General features: G+C 39.7%; 1 protein-coding gene across 2 annotated transcripts in view; it reads left to right on the forward strand.

Moving 5' to 3' along the window:
* LOC139609622 (protein NLRC3-like) overlaps positions 1–10,994 on the forward strand; it is a 248,792-nt gene that overhangs the window by 118,779 nt on the left and 119,019 nt on the right. The window lies entirely within an intron of this gene.

The following is a 10,994-nucleotide window of genomic DNA, read 5'->3' on the forward strand; positions in this document are numbered from 1 at the left end:
AAGCTGATTCCAGCTGACAGCCTCACAGATGGACAGAGACAGTGTCCTCATTCATCAAACTGTCCAATCTGATCTGAGACTGTTTGTTCTCTGGTTTCAACACTAAACAGCTGATCAGTTTCATCTGTGTCACAGCTCTGAGATCAGTGTGATGGAGCCTGACAGTCCCTGGCTCTTAGTGACAGCCTCCATGTTCAGTCAGGTGATGTTTCAGAAGCAGCTCACATGTTGATCAACACACAGAGACTCTGTGTTTAAAGTGACATCAGCTGACAGGTAACAGGAGTGAATCCATCACTGACCTGTTGCTGACTCAGCACTTTGTTTCCACTGTGGACTGAGTGAAATGTGCAGAGTGAACAGACTTGATGCTGAACGTCTCTGCAGGTCTGTGAGCTTCCAGCTCAGTGTGTTCACTCCAACACGTTAACATGAGAGCTGAGAGGAAGCAGCTGCTGCACATCTGGTCTGAACAGGACTGAAGTCCCTGCTGCATCACTGACTGATGAAGTGAGTCTCTGTAAACACTGATTCATCTCCTCTGCTTTCTTCTTCTCTGCACAGCTGGAGGGGGTGAGAGTGGAGAGGAGAGCTTGATCCAGCAGTGACTGACAGAGGAACCAGAAGAAGTGGAGATGACTCTCAGTGCTGCAGTCTGAACTGATCTGAGAACAGCTCCACTGTCACACACAGAGTCCAGTCCACCATCATCCCTGTGTGTTCCTCTGGATCTGACAGAGCATCATCAGTGTCTCTGGACTTAAAGCTCATCAAGTTCAGCTCTGAACAGTTTCCTTGTTGAGCTTCACAAAGAGGGAATTTCACAGTAAAATGACTTGAACTCTGAAGATTAGTTTGACTCAGATGTTGAAGCCTCATGTTCTTCAGATGAACTTTACCAGATATTATTGTAGAGGAGGAACATGTTATTTTTATCCTCCATCTCTTCATTCAAGTTATGTTAAGGAGGAACAATCACACAGACCAACAACTCTTTCACTGTGTATATGGACATGTGAGTGTTGTTTTCAGACAGGCTTGAAAAATGTTCATCTCTCCATTATAATGCTGAGTCAACAAGTGTCACTGATTCAATGGATCATGAATTAACTGGACTTTAAATCCTCCTTTATGGTCAATATTTTTTTATCTTGACTTCCTGTTTGATTCCTGGTTTTTAATCTGTCATTGTTTTTACATTTTACTCCTCTTTTATTCCATAAAGCTGCCAATTTATTAGTAAATGACTGTGTGTGTGTTATTGTTGTGTTGTGTGTTTGTTGTCTGTTTGTTGCTATGACTCTGGACTTCTACACCAACATGAAACAAAAGTCTCATGAAAGTTTTTAAAGGAGTCAAAAAGATGTTCAAAAGGTCAGTAATGACCTCCAGGATTTGATGCAGTAGAGTTTATTCCTTGTGACAAGTCATAGACCTGAGCCTGTCCCAGACCAGACCGATGTGTAAACTGTTCTTCACATCCTTCTATACCTTAAAAAAAATCCTGCCCACTTTGCCTCCAAAAAGGCAACTTTGCCTGCCTTCTAAAACAAGATGTCCCAGGTGCCTTGGAAATAATGGAGTCACAATCAGCCTCCTTCACAGCTCTTTACCTTTTTTGACAGTTACTAATGGTGTCCTGCTACATCCTCAATTATCTTGCATGTTCGTTCTGTTGGTGTCATGTAACCTTAGTTTGAACCCCCTTAGCTGCCATCAGATGACTCCCTTATCTTTGAAGGGGCTTCACTGCACCTTTTTAAAAAGAACTGCAATGCACTTGGGAATACATTTATCATGTTTAATTACATCTGTAAGCCCAACTATTGTCCTATGGTTGCTCCACCAATGCCCTAAGGTTGCTCCACTGGTGTTCTAATGAGTAGCTGGTAGCTGGTATCATCAATCATCATGTTGGCATGCTCAGCCAACAAGCCATCGTTGGTGTTCTCTGCCAAGAAGTCATTAAAGGTGTTATGCTCTGCCAAGAAGTCATTACAGTGGTACACTTAGCCAATGCTTAGCCAATGCTCTAACAGCCTGGTACATGATAACAAACCACACTGAGTACACATAATAGGTGGTAATATGTAATAGGTGTGAGTTTAACTCCTAGGTATTGATTAATTTCACTCAGTAAACAATGATATGATATAATATCAGAATAAACATCATCTATGTGTCGTTGCCCCCCCCCCAGAAATGTTCCCATTTTTCACTGTGAATTAAAAACACAGTGGAGAGACGGGCAGCAGAGCCCCTCCAATAGGCTGCAGCCTGCAGACCAGGGGGCATGGCAAGATCGGAGCGTGACGTAGCAATCGGACAAGTGGCTAGTGGAGGACCGCTACGTCACATACCATTTTGGGTCAAAGGTCATTAGAAGAGACATATGGAGGAAAAAGGATTAGTATGTGTGAATGATTGCAGAGGTACTAGATATAATAGTGTTCAAAATAAGGAGAGTGCAATTGACCTTACACTAGTATCAGATGGAACTGCAGGAGCTACAACATGGGAAGTATTAAACCAGTCACCAGTTGGCAGTGATCATTACCCTATAATAATTAAGACAGGAGTAGAGATACACCAAGGAGCTAAGGATTCCAAGATGGAAATTAAACCAAGCAAACTGGGAATTGTTTCATGTGCTGAGTAAGAGAAGGCGTGAAGCTTTACTTAGAGAACACATCTCAGATGGGGACGAGTTTAACGAAAGTTAGTGGCAGCCAATATGCAGCAGCGAAGGAAACCATACCAAAGAGCACAGGAAGCAGAGGTGAGAAGAATGTTCCATGGTGGAATGAACATTGTAGGCAAGCAGTGAAAATGAGAAACAGCATTTAGGCAGTTGAAAAAACCTCACTCACTAGTCACATTAATCCAGTATAAAAGATCTCAAGCAGCAGTTAGGAAAATTATAAGAGCAACCAAGCGTGCACACTGGGGGTGATACTGTGACACAGTAGGGAGAGAGACACAGGTATCTGAGGTGGGAGGTATGGTCAGGACAATGAGTGGCATTAGGAGGAATTCTTTAATACCGGTGCTGACAATAAGCAACAAAACAGCAGTCAGCAACACAGAAAAGGCAGAGCTTTTGGCAGAGACTTTAGTTAAAATCAAAAAATGCTAGACAGTGTAGAGATCACATTCTGGCACTAAACACAGGTATTAATATTAGGAAACCTGCAACAGGAGATAGTTTAGACTTTCCTTTTAGTTGCTTTGAATTGAAAAGGGCCATCTCCAACACCGCAGTCACCACCAGGGAAAGATGGCATTTGTCACAGCATGCTGGATCATATGGACGACAGTGCACTGATGGTATTATTACAATTGTTCAATACACTGTGGGACGCTGGGGAAATTCCAGTTGCATGGAAACAGTCAGTCATTGTACCCATTGTAAAACCTGGCAAAGACTCATCAGATCCCTCAAACTATAGACCAATAGCTCTTACATCACAGTTGGGAAACACTATAGAACGGATGGTAACAGAGAGGCTACTATACTTTCTAGAAAGTAAAGACTTGTTCTCTCCCTTCCAAAGTGGGTTTCAGAAAGAGAGAAACACAATGGACTCTGTGCTACGCTTGGAGTCAGAAATTAGAAAAGCCCAAACAAATAAGGAGATACAACTGGGTGCTGGACTTCCTCCGTGAGAGAACAATAGAAGTAAGGGTGGGAACAGAACATTCAATAGTATATCAGGTTGAAAATGGAACCCCGCAGGGAAGTGTTTGTAGTCCGATATTATTTAACATCATGATTAATGATACTTTTTTTTTTTTTAAACTCTTTATTTATAGATCATTTTCATGTTTTAATATAGGAAGGTAAAAACAAAAGGACAAATATCAAACATTGAACAATTACCCATATTCAAGCTCCGCGGGTGATCAACAAATCCAAAAGACAAAGTATCATACCCAGGACATGCATACAGTCTCACTCATTAGCCAAATAGGTTTGCCATTTCTGCCATCGTTTTTCCCCTAGATCTTTTTGGAGTCTGACTGAGTAAATCATTTGCTCTAATACATGTAGTTGTTTTACAATATTAACAAAAGAATCGACAGTGGGGGCATTTTTCTGGAGCCAACATTTTGTGATGGCCTTTTTACTTGCAGCCAGCAAGACCCTAAGTAGGTACAAATCAGCCAAGATAGAGAGTTGTGAATGATACATTCATATTAAAACATAGAACCTTTGAAATAATTTTTGCCACTTCCCTCCAGAAAAACTGGATGGAGGGGCAAGACCAAAAAATATGAGCATGATCAGCAAAGACCTCTCCACATTCTCTCCAGCAGGCCAGCTGTGTACCAGTCTGTTTGGACTTCTGCTTGGGAGTTATAAAAAAACGAATTAAGCTTTTCCAACAGAAGTCGCTCCAAGTCCAGGAGTTGGTGGAGGATGACTGTATTTTCCATGCGTTCAGCCACATGTCCTCTGTAATCACAATGTTCAACTCTTTTTCCCATCATCGTTGTTTCACATAGTCTGTGGAATCCTTCTTCAATGAGGTGATGCTGTGGTATAACTTGCTTATAAGTCCTTTAATATTCCCAGAGTTGTATGCATCCATAAATATACAAATAATTGCTGGTGGCTCTGCTGGGTTACAACCTTTCAGCTTTTTACAAAAATAATCACGGAACTGTAAGTGCCTGTAAAAGTCATGCCCTCCTAGTCCATACATTTGAAATAAATTGTTAAATTGTTAAGTTCCCATTTTTTTAAACAATTTTGCATACAGCTGTAACACCATAATAGATCCATTGTTTATATCTATGATCTAGTAATGCTGGTGTGAATTTGGGGTCATACGCTGGCCATCTAAGTAGTTTTATCTGTTTTTGGAGTTCAAATTTTTTAGCCATCTCCCCCCATACCTTCAAAGAGCAGTTAACCCATTGGCTCTCTGTATGTAATATTTTTTTCTCCATTCCCACACAACCAAGCAGTGATTGTATCGGTGCATCTGTTAATGATAACTCCATAGTTTTCCATTCAGCTACATAAGAAGAATTACGCCAACATACTAGGGGTCTCAGTTGGGCTGCTAAATAGTAGTCCCTTAAAGATGGGAGGGCCTTACCACCCCTCTCCTCCGGAAGCTGAAGGGTGGGAAATTTAACCCTTGGTCTCTGTTTATTATAGATGAATCGTGAAATATGTTTATTCCACTTTCTAAATTGATTCAAGGGATTTCCACTGGCAAGGATAAAAAGAGATACAATAACCTAGGGAGGATATTCATTTTTATTGGCAGCAGGCTCTACCCATCAAGGTCATCATATATTTTTTTGTTAATACAGTTATAGTTAATATTGAATAATTGTGTCATATCTTTAGGCAAACTCAGATATTTAATACAGGGTGTGTTCCAATTAAAACTATACACTGCGTACAATTCTTCTGTAGGTGTGTAATTAAATATCATAACCTGTGTTTTATGTATATTTAGGGCATATCCTGAATATTCCCCATATGTTTTCAGCATTTTCATTAATAGAGGCAGAATTAGGATTTTTTATTGTGATCAATACATCGTCTGCGTACAGACTTATTTTATAGTCCTCTCCTCCCATGAATATACCTTCTAATTCTGTCTGCTGACGTATTGATTGGGCTAAGGGTTTGATGAATAAATTAAATAAGTTGGGGCTGAGAGGGCAGCCCTGCCTGCAACCACGTTGTAAAGTTATAGAATCAGACAGACTGCGATTAACTTTAATTCTCGCAGTGGGGGAGGCATAAAGTGCCTGGATACAGTGTATAAAATCCTTACTAAAATTAAATCTCTTCATAACTAAATACAGAAATTCCCATCCAACTGAATCAAAAGCTTTTTCCACATCTAAACTGAGAATGATGGCACTAATTTGGTCTTTGTTAATCTGTTTGATGGTATGTAAGGCTCTTCTTATGTTGTCCTGTGTCTGCCTATTCTTTATGAATCCTTGTCTATTAACAAGGGCATTACAGGTTCCATTCTTTTTGCTAAAATGGTGGCATACAGTTTATAGTCTGAATTTAAAACATTAATAGGCCTGTACCCTTTACAGTCCACTCTGTCCTTACCTTCTTTGGAGATCACAGATATGAAGGCCTCTCTCCAGGAGGGAGGGAGCCTCCTTTTAGAACCTAATTAAAACTGGACTCCAAATAAGGGAGCAGGTGATCTTTCATTGACTTATACCATTCTGGAGGAAAGCCATCCGTGCCAGGTGATTTGTTAGTGTTCAAACTTGAGATAGCTTTACTTATTTTCTCCTTTGTTATTGGTGAGATGAGTTTATCATTAGCTTCTTTACCTAGTGTGGGAAGGTCTAAGGAGCTCCAAAATTCAGCAGCTGCGTGGTTATCAAACTGTTCTGATTGAGAGTATAAATATTTATAATATCTTTCAAATGCTTTTTGTATGCCGTCCAAATTGTTAGTAATTTTATTTGTGGTAGGGTCTCTAATCTTGTGGATGGTGTTTTCTGCCTGTTGTTTTTTAAGCTTCCAAGCCAACAATTTTGCAGCCCTAGGGCCAGCCTCGTAATATCTTTGTTTCATGAATCTTATTTTTTTCTCCACCTCCTCACCTAGTATATTATCTATTTTCTGTTTAGTATGTCTAATTTGTTGTATAATCCAGGGTTCTTTATTTGTTATGTGTATTTGTTCCAGGTCTCTCAGTTTTTCCTGTAAACCAATTAATTTTTGGGTTTTCACCTTTTTAAGTGCAGCTGTCCTGGCTATAATCTTCCCCCTAAGAACCGCTTTAGCTGCGTACCATAATATACTGGGGTTTACCACACCATTATTATTGTCCTGCATGTATAATACTAAGTCCTTCTTCATTGAATTTCTAAAGGTATGGTCATTTAGCAAACCGGTATTAAGTCGCCATAGAGTTTTTCGCTGTCTACCATCTAAATGTAAAGTTAGAAAAATCCCTGAGTGGTCTGAAAAATCCCTCTGACCTATTCTGCAATATTTCAGCCTATGTAGATCTTTGTCATACATGAAAAAATAGTCAATCCTTGAGTGGGCTGTGTGTCTTGCAGAATAAAAAGTATAACCTGGAGTTGAACCATTCAGAGCCCGCCATACATCAATAAGTCCCAAGTCTTTAATTACTTTGTTTATGCGTTTTTCAATCAAATTCCTTTTTCTTATTCTATCGGTTCTTATTCTATCTAAAGAAGAGTTCAGAAGTATATTAAAGTCCCATACGTTTGTGATGTAATTAGTTCAAATATCCTTTTGAAAAAGGTTATATTGCTTCCAGGGGGAGCATAGACATTAAATAATGTTACTTCTTTCTGGTCTATTTTTCCTTTTACCAAAACAAATCTACCTTCTCTATCATTAATTTGAGATATTAATTCAAATTTGACAGCATTTGAAATCAATATAGCTACTCCCCTTCTTTTTCCTTTCTTATGATGAAAAGAAAGAAACCCAGTCTTTTTAAGTTTTTCATGTTCAGCTCCTGAAAGGTGCGTCTCCTGCCAAAATGCCACATTTATCTTTTCCCTTTTTATTTTAGCTATCATTTTACTTCTTTTGACCGGGTTATTCAGCCCATTTACATTCAGAGACAGTATATTATAGTGTTGATAATGTGTCAGTCTTACATTTGAGACATTCTTGTATCACCCCGGACCAATGGTAATAAACAGTACAGTATAGAACAGAACTTTGTAGAACAGTGAACTGAACTTCCAACAGAAAAGCTGTCATGTCGCTTTAGACAGTGAGGGGGCTGGCCACAAGGTGGGGCCCTCAGTAGTGGAAAAAAAAAAAAAAAGAAAAAGTTTGGTGGCTCTGTCTTTTGCCCATGGGCATCAGCCTATGTTTATATATGTATATTGTATATATTTATATATATATGTATAATGAGATAATGGGGAAATTATGATTAGGCTAAATGTCTCTCTCATCCCTTGCTGTGGCTCCTGGTTCCGTTCTGCGGTACTCCTTCAACTTCTCCCGAATCTGCTCCTGGAACCGGTGCTTTTCTCCACCGGGTCGGGCCTCCGTTGTCTTCCAGGGTAGAAGCCGAGCCAGCGTCTCCTCCGAGATGTCTTTGCTCTTGGTCCTGCCACCGGGGATCTCGCCCACCGTGTATCCTCTCCTCTGCAGGTCTTCTGCTGTTGTACGTTATAGGGCCTGTTTCAAAAAAAGCATGCATTCTTGTTAGTGGGGTCTGGAAACGTACGCCATTATCTCGTAGTATTTTCTTGATGGGTATATATTCCTTCCTTTTGTTCTGCACCTCCGTTGCATAATCATGGTCAAAATACACCCGTTTGTTTTGGACACGGAGCTCTTTTTTCCAGGCGGCGTGAAGGATCTTTTCTTTGACAGAGAACTGGAGGAAACGGACCACCATAGAGCATGGCGGGGCACTCAGTGGTGGTTTTGGTGCCACTGAGTAATGAAAACTGAATTTAAGGCTGATGCCCGGAGCTCAGTGACTATGCTGCCATGCTGTGTAGCGCGCCACCGGAAGTCCGATTAATGATACTTTTGAGCAAACAAGAAATTGAGGAATAGGTAAATCTCTGTACGCTGATGATGGGGCCTTATGGGTAAGGGGGCGGAATCTAAAGTATATTCAGGGGAAACTCCAGGCAGCAGTTGGGATTGTGGAACAGTGGGAAAATGAGTGGGGCTTCAAGTAACAGTATCTGCGGCAATGAGACAAGTGATATGTTTTGCCAGGCGTCATAAACAGTATCACTGAAATTATATGAGCAAACATTTGAATAAGTCAGAATAATTAGATTTCTAGGTGTACTATTTGATGAGAAGTTAACCTGGAAACAGCATATTGATAAGATAAGGGACAAACCTCCTGAGATGTTTGTCTGGACGAGACTTGGGTGTAACCAGAGCTTCTTTGTTGAAGATATACCAAGCCCTTATGAGAGCTACATTGGACTATGGCTGTATAGTTTATATGTCTGCAGCAGAGGGTCATCTTAAAAAGCTGGATGTGGAGCAGGCTCAAGGACTCAGAACATGTAGTGGAGCATTTAAACCATCTCCTGTGGCAGCACTGCAAGTTGAAATGGGGGAAGAGCCATTAAGAATCAGAAGAGTGAAACTAATGCCGGCATACTGGGTGAACTTTCAAGGTCATACTAACTCTCATCCTACTAAGACAGGGGTCGGCAACCCGCGGCTCCAGAGCCGCATGCGGCTCTTTAGCACTCCCCTAGTGGCTCCCGTGAGCTTTTTCAAAAATCAACATACCTGTGCGAGCAGATATTCTCAAACATGAACTACATCAAATCCAAATACCGCACCCGCCTCACAGATGACAGCTTGCAGTCCTGCGTGAAGATTAAAGTTACATCTTACATGCCAGATGTTGAGAAGCTGTCCAGTGATGTCCGAAAACAGAAGTCACATTGAACAGGTGAGAACACAATCCCGTCATAGGCGCATATTTAGTAACAAAGTGGCTGTTTTTATGAATGGATTTCTGATTTTTGTCAGTATATATTTGGAATGACACAATTATTGTGTTTTATCACTCAGGTCCGAGGATGTATTGTGCGTGTCTGTTGCTGAGATAAGAGGGGGAAAAGAGACTTAGGCTACTTGGCATTTGCAGAAAACTAAAGAGAAGAGGATAATGCACAGAAATCGAACTTTAACTGTCTTATTTTAATTTTATTAATTTCGGCTGTTCTACTGTGTTGTATTTTTTAAGCAAGCTGCCTTTTAATTGCAGACTATTTTATTACTCGTTTGCGATTGTAGCCTATTTATTTGTGTCTGATGCTGCGTAAGGGGGAGAATTAAAAAGGATTGTTTTATTTTACTCATTTGCACTGACTTAGGCTACTTAACTTGGCATTTGCGGAAAACTAAAGAATAGGAGAATGCACAGAAATTGAAATTAAACTGGCTTATTTTCATTTTGTATACCCTACTTACCTTTTCAAAAGGCTGCTGGGGAAAGAGAAGAGTTGTATTGTTATTGAGGTTCGAAGAGGACTGCATTTCATTTCCATACTAAGGTCTGAAATTACAGGAGGCCTATTATGCACATCCCATTGTGGTTTTTTTCTCGAAACCTCAAAATAAAAAAATGACACCAAAAATCTGTATTTCTATTTCTTGTATTTCTATAATTTAATCAATGCAACAAAACATAAAACATTAATATTGTACTGGAAGTTAAACTTGAAGCACCAAATATCGTACAGCAGCGTAGTCACGTGGTGCGTCATTCTCTCCAGGATGCGCTGCAGGGAAAATAAACATTTAATCATTAATGCTCATTTTGTATTTGTACCCTACTTAGTCATTTTAATAGTAGGCTTATATAGCTAATATACTGACAGCCTATGTTGCCTTCATATTAGGCTTATATAAGGCTTTTAATTTTTTGCGGCTCCAGACAGGTATGGTTTCTGTTTTTTTGGGCCAATATGGCTCTTTGAACATTTTGGGTTGCCGACCCCTGTACTAAGACCATTCTGCAGGATTGTTGGGAGCACAATGAGTCAAACTTTATGAGTTTGACAGCGGGTGTGTGAATATGATTGAGTAACTGTGGCTTGATAACATTATGTGGGTTCGTCTGATCGTTACTTTCACATTTCATTTTCTCTGTTTTTAGAAGAAACCTCAGCCTCAGAAAGAAAGAGCTGCAGGACAAATCCTAAAAGTCTGCACTGGAGTCCCAGCCTTCATTAGAGACTGTGGATGGATGGATATAAATATAATATTTAGAAATATATATTATAATGGATGGGTAGAAAGATAAATATACTATAATACATTGATATTAATGCAAATATACTATGGGGTAATATAATAGATGGATAGAAATATAAAATATTAATAGGCCTTATTTAATATAATCCTTTCTATATATGCATATGCATATGCAAAATAATTCAATGTGTTCAACATGTTCTGTATGACCAGGTATGAGTAGACTTGCTATGGACCACATGTGTTTTGGTTCCTT

Source organism: Trachinotus anak, unplaced genomic scaffold, assembly GCF_046630095.1.
Source record: "Trachinotus anak isolate AG129_WGS33_773 ecotype Australia unplaced genomic scaffold, CSIRO_AGI_Tana_v1 ptg000026l, whole genome shotgun sequence".
Lineage (NCBI taxonomy): Eukaryota > Metazoa > Chordata > Actinopteri > Carangiformes > Carangidae > Trachinotus > Trachinotus anak.